This window comes from Narcine bancroftii, chromosome 1 (assembly GCF_036971445.1).
Source record: "Narcine bancroftii isolate sNarBan1 chromosome 1, sNarBan1.hap1, whole genome shotgun sequence".
NCBI lineage: Eukaryota > Metazoa > Chordata > Chondrichthyes > Torpediniformes > Narcinidae > Narcine > Narcine bancroftii.
This window is the reverse complement of record NC_091469.1, coordinates 370,025,317-370,041,391: the sequence shown is the minus strand read 5'-3', so window position 1 is coordinate 370,041,391 and position 16,075 is coordinate 370,025,317. Positions and strand designations below refer to the sequence as shown.

The 16,075-nt window shown below is 40.6% G+C and overlaps 1 long non-coding RNA gene across 1 annotated transcript in view; it reads right to left on the bottom strand.

Moving 5' to 3' along the window:
• Positions 1-998: 998 nt before the first annotated feature.
• LOC138752754 (uncharacterized) overlaps positions 999-16,075 on the bottom strand; it is a 51,218-nt gene continuing 36,141 nt past the window's right edge. Inside the window, exon 4 of the long non-coding RNA XR_011350900.1 lies at positions 999-1,182. This is a non-coding gene — a long non-coding RNA (uncharacterized lncRNA). The remainder of the gene's footprint in view (positions 1,183-16,075) is intronic.

Genomic DNA, 16,075 nt, shown 5'->3' with positions numbered 1-16,075 from the left:
CTTAAGCAATCCCTAATGCCGTAAGTGCTCTGTGAATAGTAAGGGATTGCTTAAGGTGCTATGTGAGTGGAAAGAAAAAGGTTTGAAAACCACTGTTTTAATTGTACCTAATTGACTCGTTATGTGCACGGTTTCATAACTTGAAAAGAAATGGGCCAATGACAATTTTTCTCAAGCAAAATATTTCAGTACCAATTGGGTCTAGAGCACTGGTTCTCAACTTTCCCTTCCCATTCACATACCACCTTAAGAAATCCCTTACTAATCACCGAGCACTTATGGGATAAGGAATGTTTAAGGTACAATGTGAGTTTAAGGGGCAGTTTGAAAACCACTGCCCTAAATCAACTTCCATTTGTGTAAGTCCTCATTCTGAACATTTCTCCTTCATTCTCAATTTCAATAATGCCATTTGCTCTAAGATAAATCTCTCTCCATTTGAGGTGCTGACAGAAGTACTTTTGCATTGTTATTTTGAGCTGTCTTCCAATACAACAGGCTTGTCTTTTTATTAACAATAAGTGTGTTTTGTGCTTGAGTCGACACCTCAGACTTGACGTGATTAATTGTGAACTTCTCAGATTCACTCGACCATCATGCAATCACTTAATGGCCTCGACAAAGCAGAAGAGAATTTTGAAGATGTTACCAGAACTAGAGGGCTTGAGTTATAAGGAGAGACCAGATAGCTTGGTAATATTTTTTCCTGGAGCATAGGAGGTTGAAGGGAGGCCTTATAGAGGAATACAAAATCATGAGTGGTATAGATAAGGTGAATGGTGTTAATCTTTTTTCCCAGACTAGAGAGTCAAATACTAGAAGGCATAGATTTAAGGTGAAAGGAAAAAGCTTTTAAAGGGACTGAGGGGCAACTTTTTCACACAGAGGGTGATTGGTATGTGCAATGAACTGCCACAGAGAGTGGAAGTGATAGGTATAATTACAACATTTATTAAAAGACATTTAGACAGGAACATGGATAGGGAAGGCTTAATGTGATGTGGGCTGAAGGCAGGCAAATGGGACTAGCTCTGGTCAACATGGACAAGTTCGGCTGAAGAGTCAATTTCTCTGCTGCATGGCTCCATGACTTGAAAACTCATTTGATGGCTGTGATTTCTCACTAGCCTCTCCTCCTGACCAGTTTTGGTCAGTGAATGTACAAGTGTACTCAATGAGTTCCTGTAAGAAAACCCATGAAAAGCGAACATGAGACAAAAAGAATTAAAGCAAGGTGCATCTAATTAATGTAAGATTCTGTTCTAATTATCACACATTAATACAAGTGATAATAATACATCATAAATTATGTAATTTAAAAAAAGTTAGAATGGTAAAAGTTAGGTCCTTCCAGCCTGTACCACCCAAATGAACCAATTAATCTACTAACCCTCTTTGTCTTTGGAATGTGAGAAGAAACCAGAAAATCTAGAGGAAACCAATACAGACAGTGCCAGATAAAAATCCATGTCGCTGGCACTGTAGTAGTTTTTTGCTCACCACAACACTAACTGTGTCTCATATCCATTTATGTATTCTACAGTTGGGGCAAATAATACTCTTTCAGCATGTGGCACTGGGATTTCTGCACATCAGGAAACTATGTAACAATAAAATGCGAATCCACATACTAATTTAATCGTGGTAAGCAACAAGCATCAAAAAGGCAGCCAGCATAAAATGTTCACTATTTCACAGAAAGGGACTAACGATCTGCATCTGGGCAGTACATCTTTGTTCTCATTCTCTTTTCAAAACCCACGTCCTTCTCCATTTTCCTTCCACAGAAAGATCAAGAGAGGTGGAGAGAGAAGAGACACAGCTTCACTTTTATCGAAAGAAAGGGTTTTAGAGGTCTGGGCAAAGGGCCAATAGAAAATGTAGAATGTTTCTTTCTTGCTTATGTTACCAAGCGCCACATGTTTGTTCTAACAGCTGCCTCCCTCCTGTGGAGGATCGGTGTCAGTCCTCGATCCAGGTTCTAGGGTGAGGTCCCAATCACCAGTTTACCCTCCTGAGGAATGAAACACTTTGATCTTTCTTCAGCCAATTCCCTTTATTTGAATCACAAACTTGTGGGTGGTCTGCAGCGAACTAAGAAGCTCCCCAAATTAACAAATGCATGAGTTTAAATTCTCCAATGCTATTTAACATTACCAATCTCAAAACAGTCACTTCCTAGACAGCAAGCATTATCCTGTGCAATGATACACCATATTGTGGACCAATCACACAGACATGTCCCCCTTCTTTCCAGTATTTTTACAGTTAGGTTCCCCTAATTTCTATATATCACATGGTCCAGAGAGAAATAGAACTGTTGGAAATTTATCACTCAGGGAATTCACATCCCGGAGCCTTTTTGCTGTCTTTGGTAAGAGCTAGTGGAATTTCAGCTTGGCTGTCATTGCTAGGCCAACTGTTATGAGCCCTGAGGACTCCAAAACCCAGCAGCAATAAAAATTCACCAAGACAAATGGCTACTAAAACAAGAGTTGCCTTTAATTTTTTTTAACCTAAAACATCAAACTTTAATTTATTATTATTAACTTAACCCCCTTCTTATTCTAAGCACACATGTATTTAATGTGTATATGTTCAGGAATGTTCTTTGTTTTGATAGTCCAATCTCACTTCTCACTCCTCCAAGTTCACCAGTATCAGGCAATTTTTATACTGTGCATGGAATTTAACATTTATGAATTTTCACCAGGCTCTGGTGCTTAAAGATAAATGGTTACCACTCAGGAAGGTTCTTGTTGATTTCAGAGAGATACTTGTTGCTCGTTGGACACACACACACAAACTTATTTCCTCCAATCAGTCACTTCAGTGTCTTGCCGAAGAAACTTGCCGCGTCATGGGTTTTCCAAATGATAACCTCTTCTTCCAGGTCACCACAGAGTTCCTCTTATTTCCCTTATTTCAGGATAAACACTCCAGTCAGCTATTTCTTCTTGTAAAGACTACAAGGGTTTTGAACAGGCTGAACTCAGAGCTCACAACCCATCTTCAAAATGGGGTTTTCAACAAGCCTGGCAGCTTGCCATGGTGCAGCTTCAATTGCTGCTGCAGAACTGACCTCTCTCTCTCTCTCTCTCTCTCTCTCTCTCTCTCTCTCTCTGTGCTTGTAAATATCAGAACCCCTCCCAAGGCTTCAAATCCAATCCTTGAAAGATCATTATCAGCACTTGAGCCCGGACTTTGTTCCATTTTAACCTACTTCTGAAGTTCCTTCAAAGCAGTTCCATTGTATTTTGCAAAGCCACTGATGCCTGAATGTCTATCTTCATCAAAGCTCTTGCATTTTAAATGAGATGTGAAGTGTATCTGTTTGTAAAGTGACCTACACTAAACCCCCCACAATCTCTCTTTTAAAGACATTTTTATGTACAATATAAAATATAATATACCTCGTAACACAACACACATCCTGCCACCCCACCCCCACCCGCCCACCACTTTCCTTGAGTATCTGCACCTGTCTTAGCATAATCATTAATAAATTAGTATTTATGCATTAATATTTTGGTTAATTAATTAGTGTTAATGTATTTGATGTGCTAATCTGAACTAAAAAGATCCTTCCACACTCCCCACTGCCAAATTAAATACACACTGAGCTTTCACTGAAAGTCTTTGAGGCAACTAAGAAAAAAAGTAGGCCTTTTTTTTGTTTACTTTATTACAGAGTGGAAACATTTTCATATTTCAGCAGTGTTGCAGCTCTACAGCATTGCCAGCCAAGTTCTATATCCTTTTATTTCTTTCACCACTCCATTTATACTTAAGACAAAGCATCACTTTTCTCTTTTCCGATGATATTATTGCAGATTTTCAGCATTTATTTGATCTGGACTCCGTCTTTATTTTAATTATTTTCTGAAGGAACCTGCAAAGTATGGATGTTTCCCTAATTTCACATGCGTTTCCCTGCCTGAACTTGATTTGGCAGATAAGTAGATACAGTAAATTCTGGAGAATATAAACAGAAAATCATCTGCTAGCTGTAAATCTGGAATGTAAACAGGAATCTCTGGAAATGAGCGGCAAGTTAGGAGGCAACTGAGGAGAGGGAAATGGTGTCAAACTCTCAGATGGATGACCTTTCATGGGATCTGGAATCACTGGAACAAAGATGCAATGAAAAAGATGAAGATTTGAAACAGTGTGGAGCTTGGTTGAGACATTTAGCTTTATAATTTCCCACAAAAAAGTATCATGCAAACAAAAATCAAATTAAGTATTTCAGAAATCAGGAAAATTTTCCATGCAAGGTATGAAATTGTGCTGGAAGAATTTCTTTAACCATAACACTGTTTCCCAGTTCATCAAAGCGATGTAAATAGATATGTGATATGCAGAATTTATTGCTGCTGACATCTTCAACAATGTTTGTTTGAATCACTTCCAGTGGAAGCTGCTTTTAATAATGCTGAATGTTTAAACTGTATGTGTTTAAAGAGACAGGCACCTTTCTCCTGCCTTCATGGGCAGAGAACTCTAAACTTCACTGAAAAAGAAATCTTGATTAGACATATCCAAGCTAGATTCACAGTTAGCACTCACCAAAGTAATTTCAGCAGGTTTCTCCTCAAAAGTAAGTGACCAGAATTTCAGAAAGGGATGTTGAAAATAAGAGAGAAAAATATTTTGACAAGAGATTACACCAAAAACCTGCTCCAACTTGTCTCAGAGCACTTACACACCATCGTGACTTGGAAATAATGGCGCTGTTCATTCACCATTACTGCATCATAATCTTGGAGCTCCCATCCTAACAGCATTGTGGGTAATACCCACACCTTAAAGGCTAGAGCAGTTCAAGAAGGTAGCTGTCCACCACCTTGTCATGGACAATTAAGGATGGGTAATTAAATGCTGATTCAGCTTGATAAGCCCATATCACTTGAATGAATAAACAAAATTTTAAGAAGTCCTTTAAGGATCAAATCCCAATATAGTCTTCATAGATCTAGACAGAAATGGGAGAAAAATTGGAGTTATGTCATGATAGTATGGCAAATTGAATAAATGTTAGATTAGGGTTGCTACTGTTATAGCTTGGGTTATAGCTCAAGCTAGAAAGAAGACTCACTCACCAAGGGAGTTTAATCAACAGTGACTTTATTGGGCTGCAGCTCTGCCTTTTATAGGCCACCAGGGGTATGACTTGAGCAAGGCCGACTGCTGATTGGTTATCCCAGATGTGTGGGCCTGGATTGGACCCCCTACGATCCACTAGTTGTGACTGGCTGATTCGACTGCTATTCCTGCAGCCTATGGGAGTGGATCTCTCATTCTGCATGTTATCTGCTCGATCATCATGTTCGATGACTTTGTGCTGTGTTGGCCCATGAATTGGGCCGCAGGCTGCTACATGACCCCCCCCCCCCCCCCCACAACTGTCTTTTGGCGGCCGACCCCTGTGCTGTGGGGTCAGGTGAGTAACTGGCTGGTTAATGTACAAATGGGCAGGTTTCAGCCAGTCAAGCATGAAGGCCTTCTCCCTACCACAATGTCCAACACGTAGGTGGAGCAATTGTGTCTGACAACGCAGTATAAAGCTGTTGAAGTGGTGGCCGTGCTGGACAAAAGCATAGTGAGAGTCTGCAAATTTTTTTCAATCAAAGGTGCTGACTTGCCCTTGAGATCTGGGCTAAACTGGGGCTAGTGAGCCCAGGTGCTTGCGCAGTTGAGATAATGTAGCCACCGGAAACTCCCCCAAGTCCTTGGATGCTGCCACGAATTCACCCATGGTGACTAGGGGCACGCCATAGACCAACTCTGCAGATGATGCTTCGAGATCCTCTTTCGGGGCAGTGCGAATGCCTAGCAGGACCTAAGGGAATTCATCTGCCCAGTTTGGTCCAGTAAGTTGAGCCATCAGAGCTGTCTTCAGGTACCTGTGGAATCTTTCCACCAGCCCGTTGGCCTGTGGGTGATATGCTGTGGTATGGTGGAGTTGAATCCCCAGGGCATTTTCTAAGGTGATCCACAGGCTGGAAGTGAATTTTGTGTCAGGCAAACATCTGTCAGATGTTAAGTATTCGGAGACCTCGAAACATGCCACCCAGGTGTTCAGTAATGCCCGTGCTCATATCTCCATGGAGATTTCAGGTAGCAGCACCACCTCTGGCCATCTAGTCATCTGGTCAGCCATGGTCAATAGATAAAGTGCACCTCTGGATACAGGCAGTGCCCCACAATGTCTATATGCATGAGGCTGAAATGGCAGCGTGCTGGTTCGAAAGGCTGCGGAAGGGCTTTAATGTGGGTTTGGACCTTGGATCCCTGGCACCGAGTACATGTTTTGGCCCACTGAGTGACCTCTTTATGGAGCCCGTGCCAGACATACCTGCCTAACCGTAGACCTGATAGGGTGAGCCAAATTGTGGACCGAATCGAAAACTCGCCTCCTCCATGTGACTGGAATGACGGTTCACAAGTTGAGGTGTTGTAGAGCAGCATGTGGTGACCTGGGGCGACCTGGACGTCCTCCAGTTGCAGGCTGGTAAGTGCTGTCTGGTATGCCGGTATGTCAGGGTCGGCTTGCTGCACATCTCCCAGGGCTGCATAGTTGATACCCTGGATAGGGCATCGGCTATCGCATTGGACTTGCCAGTGATATGTTCAATGTCTGTCAAAAATTCAGATATGTAGGACAGGTGCCGCTGTTGCCTGGCTGACCACAGGCCTGACACCTTGCTGAAAGCAAAGGTAAGTGGTTTGTGGTCTGTGTAAATTTTGAACTTACTGCCCCCCAGGAAAGAACAGAAATGCCAAATTGCCAGGTATAACGCTAACAGCTCCCTATCAAATGTACTGAACTTGTTTACTGAGATGTTTACTGAAAAAGGCCAGCAGCTGCCACTGTCCATTGCTCAGGTGCATCCCCGACTGCTGAGCTGAAGGCATCTACTGTGAAGGCAGTTGGGGCATCTGTACTAGGATGAATCTGTCCTGGGATGGCCAAGGCATCTTTGGTTGCTTGGAAAGCTTTGGTCGCCTCATGTGTCCATTGAATGTCTTTATTGGGTCCTGCCATGAGGGGAAATAGCAGACTCAAGATGCAGGCTGGTGCAGGTATGAAGCAATGATAAAATTGACCATGCCTGCCAACTCTTGCAGTCCCTTCACGGTCATTGGTCTGGGGAAGGAATGAATAGCATCCACTTTGGCTCCATGTTGGTCAATGTGATGGCCCCTGAAATCAATTGTCTCTCAGCCAAACCAGCACTTGGCTGGATTGATGGTTAATCCAAACTCACTTAGTCTGGAAAACAATAGTGTTAAGTAAGTGGTGTGATCGGTGAGGGTGTGGCTAGCTATTAAAATGTAATTGAGGAAGATGAAGGTGAAGTGCATATCCCGGCCCACTGTATTCATCAACCTTTGGAAAGTCTGAGCCGCATTTTTCAGCCCGAATGGCATGCAGAGAAATTTGAACAATCCAAAGGGGGTTATGATGGCAGTTTTGGGAATGTCATCAGGGTCTGGAATCTGATGATAACCCCCAGTGAGGTCCACCTTAGAGAATATCTGTGCCCCTTGCAGATTAGCAGTGAAGTCCTGGATATGAGGCACAGGATATCTATTGGGCATGGTGGTCTTGTTAAGGCAATAGTAGTCTCCGCATGACTTCCAACCTCCAGCTGCCTGAAGTACCATATGGAGGGGGGAGGCCCATGGGCTATTGGAGCGCTGCCCAATGCTGAGTTCCTCCATCTTTTGAAACTCTGCTCTAGCCAGGTTGAGTTTCTCAAGGTGAAGGTGCCATGCCCTGGTGTGGAGGGAAGGGCCCTCCATAATAATTTGCTGTCTCGCCCCATGTTTGGGTTCCTCCAAGTTGAAATGATGTGTAGTGATAGAGGGGAATTCCACAAAGACTTGAGCAAATTTACTGTCGATTGTACTCACCGAGTGTAGATGGGGGTTAGTAAGTTCAGTGCCCTTGAGCGAGGGTCTGAAATGTCCAGACATGTATCAGCCAATCCCCCTTAATGTCCACCAGTAGCGAGTTGGTTCTCAGGAAATCGGCACCCAGAAACAGTTGTTGTAGGCCACCACCGTAAACTTCCAGGTGAATTGTCTGTCCCCAAAGTGGAGGGGAATTATACGGATGCGAAATGTCCAAATGTTGGAGCCGTTTGTTATCAGCCCACCTTGCTGCTGCGGGGTTTCTAGGCTGGATGGGGGAAGGACGCTGTACTGTGCCCCGGTGTCCATCAAGTAACGTCAGCCTGACAAGGAGTTTTGGATGTGGAGGATCTATGCAGTTGGCCAATCGTCGCAGCCATCAATGAAGGGCAACCTTGGCATTTCCTTAGAACACACAGGGGGAGCAACATCGATGGGCCTCGGTGCCCCACTGATGATATAAACAGTACTTCTCACTGGTGGGATACATTGGTTGGTTGGTCGATGGGCTTCCTGGCCAGGAGTTGCTGACAAGGTGTTGTCACCTGTTCAAGTGAAATGCAGACATCCCTCTTCATTGCCAATAGCACATCTTCTTGGGCAGCCACCTTCCTGGGGTCATCAAAGTCTTCGTCCACAATGAGCAGCCGGATGTCTTCAGGCAGCCACCCCAGAAAGATCACTGGAACAGCGAGCAAGAGGTGTGGCCATCAATGAGAGTGAGCGTGTCGCTCATGAGGGCAGAAGGGGCCATGTCCCCCAAACTGTTGATGTGCAGCAGTCATGCCACACGCTCACGCTTTGAGAGCCAAAAGTGCGGGTTAATAGCTCCTTAATGACCACATACTACCCTTGCTTTGGGGACTGCTGGAGGAAGTTGATGATGTGGGCTGCAGTGTCTTGATTGTGGGCACTGACCACATGGTAGTAGTGTGTGTCATCTGCGGAGATCTGGCGAATGGCGAACTGCACCTTGGCCTGGTGGAACCACAGATGTGGCGTTCAGAAGTTCACCAGCTTCAACACTACGGCATTGATTGTAGGCTGTTCCTCCATCATTGGGTCCAAAGCATCGTTTGATCTGTCGGGGTCACCACTGTAGCAGGGTCACTACAGCTTGCGGTAGAAAGAAAACTCGCACACCAAGGGAGTGTAATCGACACCAGGGTGTGGCTTGAGCAAGATCGGCTGCTGATTGGTTGGTCCTGGATGCGCAGGCCCAGATTTGACACCATGTGATCCGCTGCCTGTGATTGGCCGATTCAACAGCTATTCCTGTGACCTATGGGAGTGGGCATCTCATTCTGCATGCTGTCTGCCTGATCATTGTGTTTTTGACAACTGTTTGCTGTGTCAGCTCGTGGAGTGAGCTGTGGGCTGCTACAAGGTTCCACGTAAATTGTTACATCAATGATATCTGTCCCGACAAAAATTAAATAGATAGAAATTAGATTTATCAGATAAATGTTTTAGGTGCAATTAAGATAATTTTGGATGAAACTAGGAGCATTTTTAGAACAGGTTACAGGAGTCAAATTTTCTCAAGATACAATGCTTTTTTTTTAAATTAGGCAATATATCAGGGATAAGTCCAAAATTGTATTTGTATCAAAAGGAATTTGTGAAAATTGCATTAGTAGTGACAAGAAAATGCATAGCAGTGACATGGAAATCAGATTCGCATTTGGGGATGGACATTGGTCAATGCATCTAGACAGCAACCAGTATTGGTTGCACTGGATATGGAAAAAGCTTTTGATAGGGTTGAATGGAATTTTCTATTTAAGGTGTTAGAGAAGTTTAATTTTGGCCCTTACTTTATTGGTTGGTTTAAGGCTTTATATAAAAATTTAATTGCTAGGGTGGTGACAAATGGTCAAACTTTACCTTTTAAATTAACGCGATCGACCCGGCAAAGTTGTCCATTATCACCAGCCTTGTTTGCATTGGCTATTGAACCATTAGCTCAGACAGTACGATAGAATGATAAGATTAAAGGGATAACTATTGCGGATGATGAATATAAGATTAATTTATTTGCAGATGATGTGTTGGTATATTTGACAGAACTGGAGCAATCTTTGAAATATTTGCAAGGTTGTTTGTTGGAATTTGGGGAGTTATCTGGATATAAGGTAAACCAGGATAAGAGTGAAATATTGCCAGTTGGTGAAGGAGATTATTCAGAATATAAAAATATTATAAAATTAAAATGGTCAGATAGAATTAAATATCTAGGAGTAATAGTAAATACAGATTATCAATCTTTAAATAAATTAAATTATGTTCCTTTATTAAAAAAGATTAAAATGGATTTTATTAAATGGAAAGATCTTCCATTAACATTAATTGGTCAAGTAAATTGTATTAAAATGAATATTTTTCCTCAAATCCAATTTCTATTTCAGTCGATACCATGTTTACTTTTAAAGGGTTTTTTTCAGGATTTGAATAGAGCGGTGTGGGAATTTTTATGGAAGGGAAAATTAGCACGAGTAGCTTTGCAAAAACTTACATGGAAATATGCATTAGGTGGACTTCAGTTACCTCATTTTCAAAATTATTATGAGGCAGTTCAGTTGAAATTTGTTAGTAGATTGATGGTTATGGACCAACCCCTGAGTTGGGCGAAGGTGGAAATGGCTTGTATTTCTGAAGTTGAGGTATACCGGTTTATATTTAAGTGGAACATGAACTTATTGCAGGAATGTAATATGCTGGTATTAAAACATTTGTTAAAGATATGGGTTAAAATAAATATGGTTTTAGGGTCGAAGGGTAAGTTATCGATTCAAACCCTATTATATCATAATCAGCTTAATTCTTTTTCAATGTTCAATGATCATTTAAAGAGATGGAATTCTTAGGGTATAAAGATAGTTCCGGACTGTTTTGAAGAAGGTCAGTTGAGGGGAAAATTTGATATATCTGTAAATTCTTTATTTGTGTATCAACTCAGAGCTTTGATAAAAGATAATTATGGTAAAGAGATGAATTTACCTATGTGATGAAATTTGAATCTTTGATTTCCTTTCTACCAAAGAAAGGTTATATTTCAGATATGTATCAATTGTTACAAGAAAGTATGGATAAACCAGAATGGGAGAAATCTAGGTCTAATTGGGAAAGTGATTTAACTTATATTATCCCTCAAGAGAATTGGGAAGTTATGTGTCATAAAAAATGTAACTAAATTGACTAATGTAAGATATGGAATGGTTAATTACAATTTTTTACATCAGTTATATTTGACTCCAGAGAAACTGAAAAAATATGGGTTTAGTAATTCGGACTCTTGTTTTAGATGTGGATTATGTACTGGAACTTTTCTACATGCCATTTGGTCTTGTGTTAAAGTACAACCATTTTGGGAAGGAATTAGGTTGGTCTTGGAAAAATTACTCAAAATTAAATTACCATTAGACCCATCGATTTGTTTTTTTTTGTTGGGCTATATGGTCTCTTTGAAGGGATTGGGTTGGATAAATTTCAGATTGCATTTGTATGTTTAATCTTTAGCACGAAAATGTGTAGCTAGTTCTAGGAAAGATAATGTGGAGATTAATATAGCAGGTTGCCATAATGAATTGAGAGCTTGTATTACTATGGAAAAAATTACATGCAACTTACATGATAATTATTCCTTTTTTTGTTAAAATCTGGTCTTCTTATTTGGAATATACTTCAAAATATTGTATATATTCTGTTCTGTTTTTCTATTTGGCTCCCCTTAAGGGAGCTGGCTGAAGAAGTGGGAGGGTGGGGAGGGTTTTTTTTTATATATATATAAAAATTGATTTCTTTCTGTTGTTTGATTGTATGCTGTTTAAAAATCTTTTAAATAAAGATTTTTTTTTAAAAAAGGGAGGGGAAGATGCACATGTTGGAGAAAATGACAGAGGATGAATGTGGAGTCAGGGATAAATGGAAGCTGAGGATAGGGGAATTCTATTATGGGGAGTTGGAAAAGAAACATGGGAAATGATATGGTCAATGTGAAGGAAAATTAAATGAAAGAAGAATCAAAAAGGATGATGGTTCTGTAACGATGAGGATGGGGAGAATGGAATGTATTGCTCATACCAGAGGGGAGACATGTGGTTAAAGGAATCTCTGGGATCACAATGATTGTTGCTCTCCACCTTCTTGACATGAAGACTGAAGAGAAGAGCAGGAGGCAAAGCATGTGAAGTTGCAAGAAGTTTGATAATGTTTGGTACATGTCCATAGACTTTTCTTTCGTTTAAAACTGACATCTCAAATTTAAAAAGTGTCAAATGAAATTAACACAAAATAGATCTTCACTTATTAAGATTTGTTATAAGGCTCTATAAATAGTAGTAATGCATTTCCAGCATTGCCAAATAAAGGAAATTTAGCTACTTTACTTGCATCAAGTCTGTGTGTCTGCATTGCACAGGAAAAACAAGAAGTCAAAGTTCTGTCTGAAGTGAATAGTGAAAACATAGGTTTTATCGCCACAGCATGAGTTCATCATCTGGTACCAACACGTGAAGCTCGGCAGTCTGGAGGACCTTTACTGAATGATGTAACTGACTGCACCTTCTGCTGCACTCTCTAATTGTGCCCTGTAAAGGAGCACATGAGCTTCTCACAGTAATGGAAATGTTTTTTGCTTAACATAATCAATTTGACATCTTTATTGCATGGATCAGTTGGGTATAATGTTAGGCAAGAGGGGTTTAACCTATGGCTGTCTTTTTATAAAAATACTGCAACATATGGTATAGATTATATTATTTAGAGAATTGAAGTACTTAAGCTGTGTAATTTTAACAAAATATACAGGATGAGTGTTTGCGAGATGTTAAATAGTGTTTTATCATTTCCACTGTTTATTTCTCTCATCTCCATCTTTCCTGTGCGTTCATATTGCTGTTGGGGTCAACTGGTCAGATCCATAAAATATCGGTATGCACAACCGACTCTGAATTGACACAGTACCGTGGGGCTTATTAGTAGTGAAAGATTTCTAATGTGCTATCCATAGATACATTCACAATGAAAGTGTTGACGATGAGTTGCTGGAGACAACCCTATCTACTTGCGCTATGTATTAATTGTAGGAGGACAGGATAAGGGAGTTCAATATAAATCTTGGTTGCAAGGTGATAGTGAAAGCAGAAAACTAAAATCTGCACAAGATATGGGGAGGGGGCAGTTTGGCAAATCTGTGGCAAATGGGACTTAATTCAAAGAAGTGTGAGATGACATTTTGGAGAAGATCAATAAGATCATTTGGTATGCTGCATTTATTATACATTTAATAGTATGAAAGAAGAATGGTACTTTGGAGTGTTTGTCCACACTTCCACAAAGTAAGTAGCATAAGTTAATATGATAGTTAATAAGGCATGCAGGATTCTTCATTAACCATGATGCAAAATAGAAAGCAGGGTATTAGGCTCAATTATTTGTTTACACAATTATTTATGCTGCAGCTTAAGTACCATATATATTTTTGGTCACCACATTACAGGAACAATGCAAATGTACTAGAGAGGGTGTAAAGCAGTTTTCCAAAGTTGTTGCCAGGACTAGAAAATCATAGCCCTGAGAAAAGGTTGAAGTTCAGTTGTTTTCTTGGGAAAAACGTGTAGATTAATGGGGTGTAAATTGGGTGGCATAGAGTCGTAGGGCTGAATTGGCCTGTTACAGTGCTGTATGTCTAACTTAACTTAAAATATTAACAGAGGAATTTGAGGGGAGACTGAAATCCATTTTAGAACATTATGTAGAGCCGAGATGGAGAAAATTGGAGGAAGATAACAGACTGCTGGAGGAACTCAGCAGCTTGAGTAACATCTGTGAATGGAAAGGGTTGATCACTCATGCATTCAGGACCATGACCCTGAAACATTGGCCATCCCTTTGCCTCTACTGATGCTGTTTGTCATCCTGAGTTCCTCCAGCAATTTGTTTATGTTTCCATTTTCCAGCACATACAGTCTTGTATATCTCTGAGAAAACAGGAAGGATTTTCTCACCAGAGAGGTCAAAAGCCAGGGGATGTAGATTTAAGCTTAGTGATGGAAAAATGGAAGGGAAAATTATTCACATTAAGCGGCAGGAGAATGAAAGAGGAGGGTGGGCGTGAAACTCGGAGAAATCTTAGAAAAGCAGCGAATTGCTGGACGACAGACCCAATGCTGTGCTGTGTATTTTCTATGATTCTCCCATCAGACCCTTTTGTTTAAAGGGAGCATAAGGGGATTTTCGAGGCCTCTGAATGCTTTACCTAATAAACTTTGAATGTGGGAAGTAGTCAAACTTGGAGATTTCTTGAATTGAAATGCCAACAGTAAAGGATATGCTTTAACTTTCTAAATGTTACTTTACTGATATGAATATTTCATTCCCAAAATTCATGCAAAATGTTCATTGGTTGTCTGCAGCAAAATCGGTGATTTTTCATCATTTTCAGTGATTGGGTAATATAGTTACTGAATATCTTTTCAGATAATTATGTCAGTTTCTGCTGTATTGAATTGTTAAGAAACTAGGTACTTTGTTGAGGTTACTGCTGAATACAAGGTTTTTTTTAATTGAATTGTCAAGTTGAATTGTTTATTTTCAAGAGTCTAGTGTCAAAGTAAAGTTTAACAGTGCAAAGCATAATCTTTTACAAATCGGAGGTCCATTCTGGAGTCTGATAACAACACCAAAAGCTTTATGTTCCTGTTAGGTTAAAAGGAGGGGCAAAAGGTTTGAGAGAGCCGTGGTTTTCAAGGAATATTGGAAACTTGGTTCGAAGAAAAAGGGAGGCGTACATTAGGTATAAGAAGCATGGAATTAAGGAGATGTTTGAAAAATACATTGAATGTAAGAGGAATCTTAAGAGAGGAATTAGGAAAGCTAAAAGAAGGTACGAGGAGACTATAGCAAGCAGGGTGAAAATTAATCCAAAAGGGTTCTACAAATATGTTAATGGTAAAAGGAAAGCGAGAGATAAAATTGGTCCCTTAGAGAATCAGAGCAGAAAACTGTGTGTGGAGCCTAGAGAAATGGGGGAGATATTGAACAGTTTCTTTTCTTCGGTATTCACCAAGGAGAAGTATATTGGGATATGTGAGATAAAAAAAGCAAATTGGGTAAATATGGAGAATATAGTGATTACGAAGGATGTAGTGTTAGGGCTTTTGAGGAATATAAAGGTGGATAAGTCTCCGGGACCAAACGGGATCTTCCCCAGGACATTGAGAGAAGTAAAGGAGGAAATAGCAGAGGCTCTGACGGTAATTTTCCAAATGTCATTAGAGATGGGGATAGTGCCGGAGGATTGGCATATTGCGCATGTGGTTCCGTTATTTAAAAATGGTTCAAGGAGGAAGCCTGGCAATTATCGGCCTGTAAGTTTGACGTCTGTGGTAGGTAAATTAATGGAGAAAGTTCTTAGAGATAGTACTTATAAATATCTGGATAGACAGGGTCTGATCAGGAGCACTCAACACGGATTTGTGAGCGGAAGGTCCTGTTTGACCAATCTGATTGAATTTTTTGAAGAGGTGACTAGGAATGTGGATGAGGGTAGCGTGGTGGATGTTGTCTATATGGACTTCAGTAAGGCCTTCGATAAGGTACCACATGGAAGGTTAGTTAGGAAGGTGCAGTCTTTAGGTATAAATTTTGAGATAGTCAAATGGATTGAACATTGGCTGAAAGGGAGAGGCCAGAGAGTGGTAGTGCAAAATTGTCTGTCAAGTTGGAGGCCTGTGACCAGTGGTGTGCCTCAGGGATCTGTATTGAGCCCATTGTTGTTCATTATATACATTAATGATCTAGATGATGGGGTGGTGAATTGGATTAGTAAATATGCAGACGATACTAAGATAGATGGAATAGTGGATAATGAAGAAGGTTTTCAAGGATTGCAGAGGGATTTGGGCTGCTTAGAAAAGTGGGCTGAAAAATGGCAGATGGAATTTAATGCTGATAAGTGTGAGGTGCTTCATTTTGGTAAGAAGAATCAGAACAGGACATACGTAGTAAATGGGAGAGCATTGATGAATACAGAAGAGCAGAAGGATTTAGGAGTAATGGTACATCATTCCCAGAAGGTAGAAACTCATGTGAATAGGGTGGTGAAGAAGGCTTTTAGTATGCTGGCCTTTATCAATCATTGCATGGAATATAG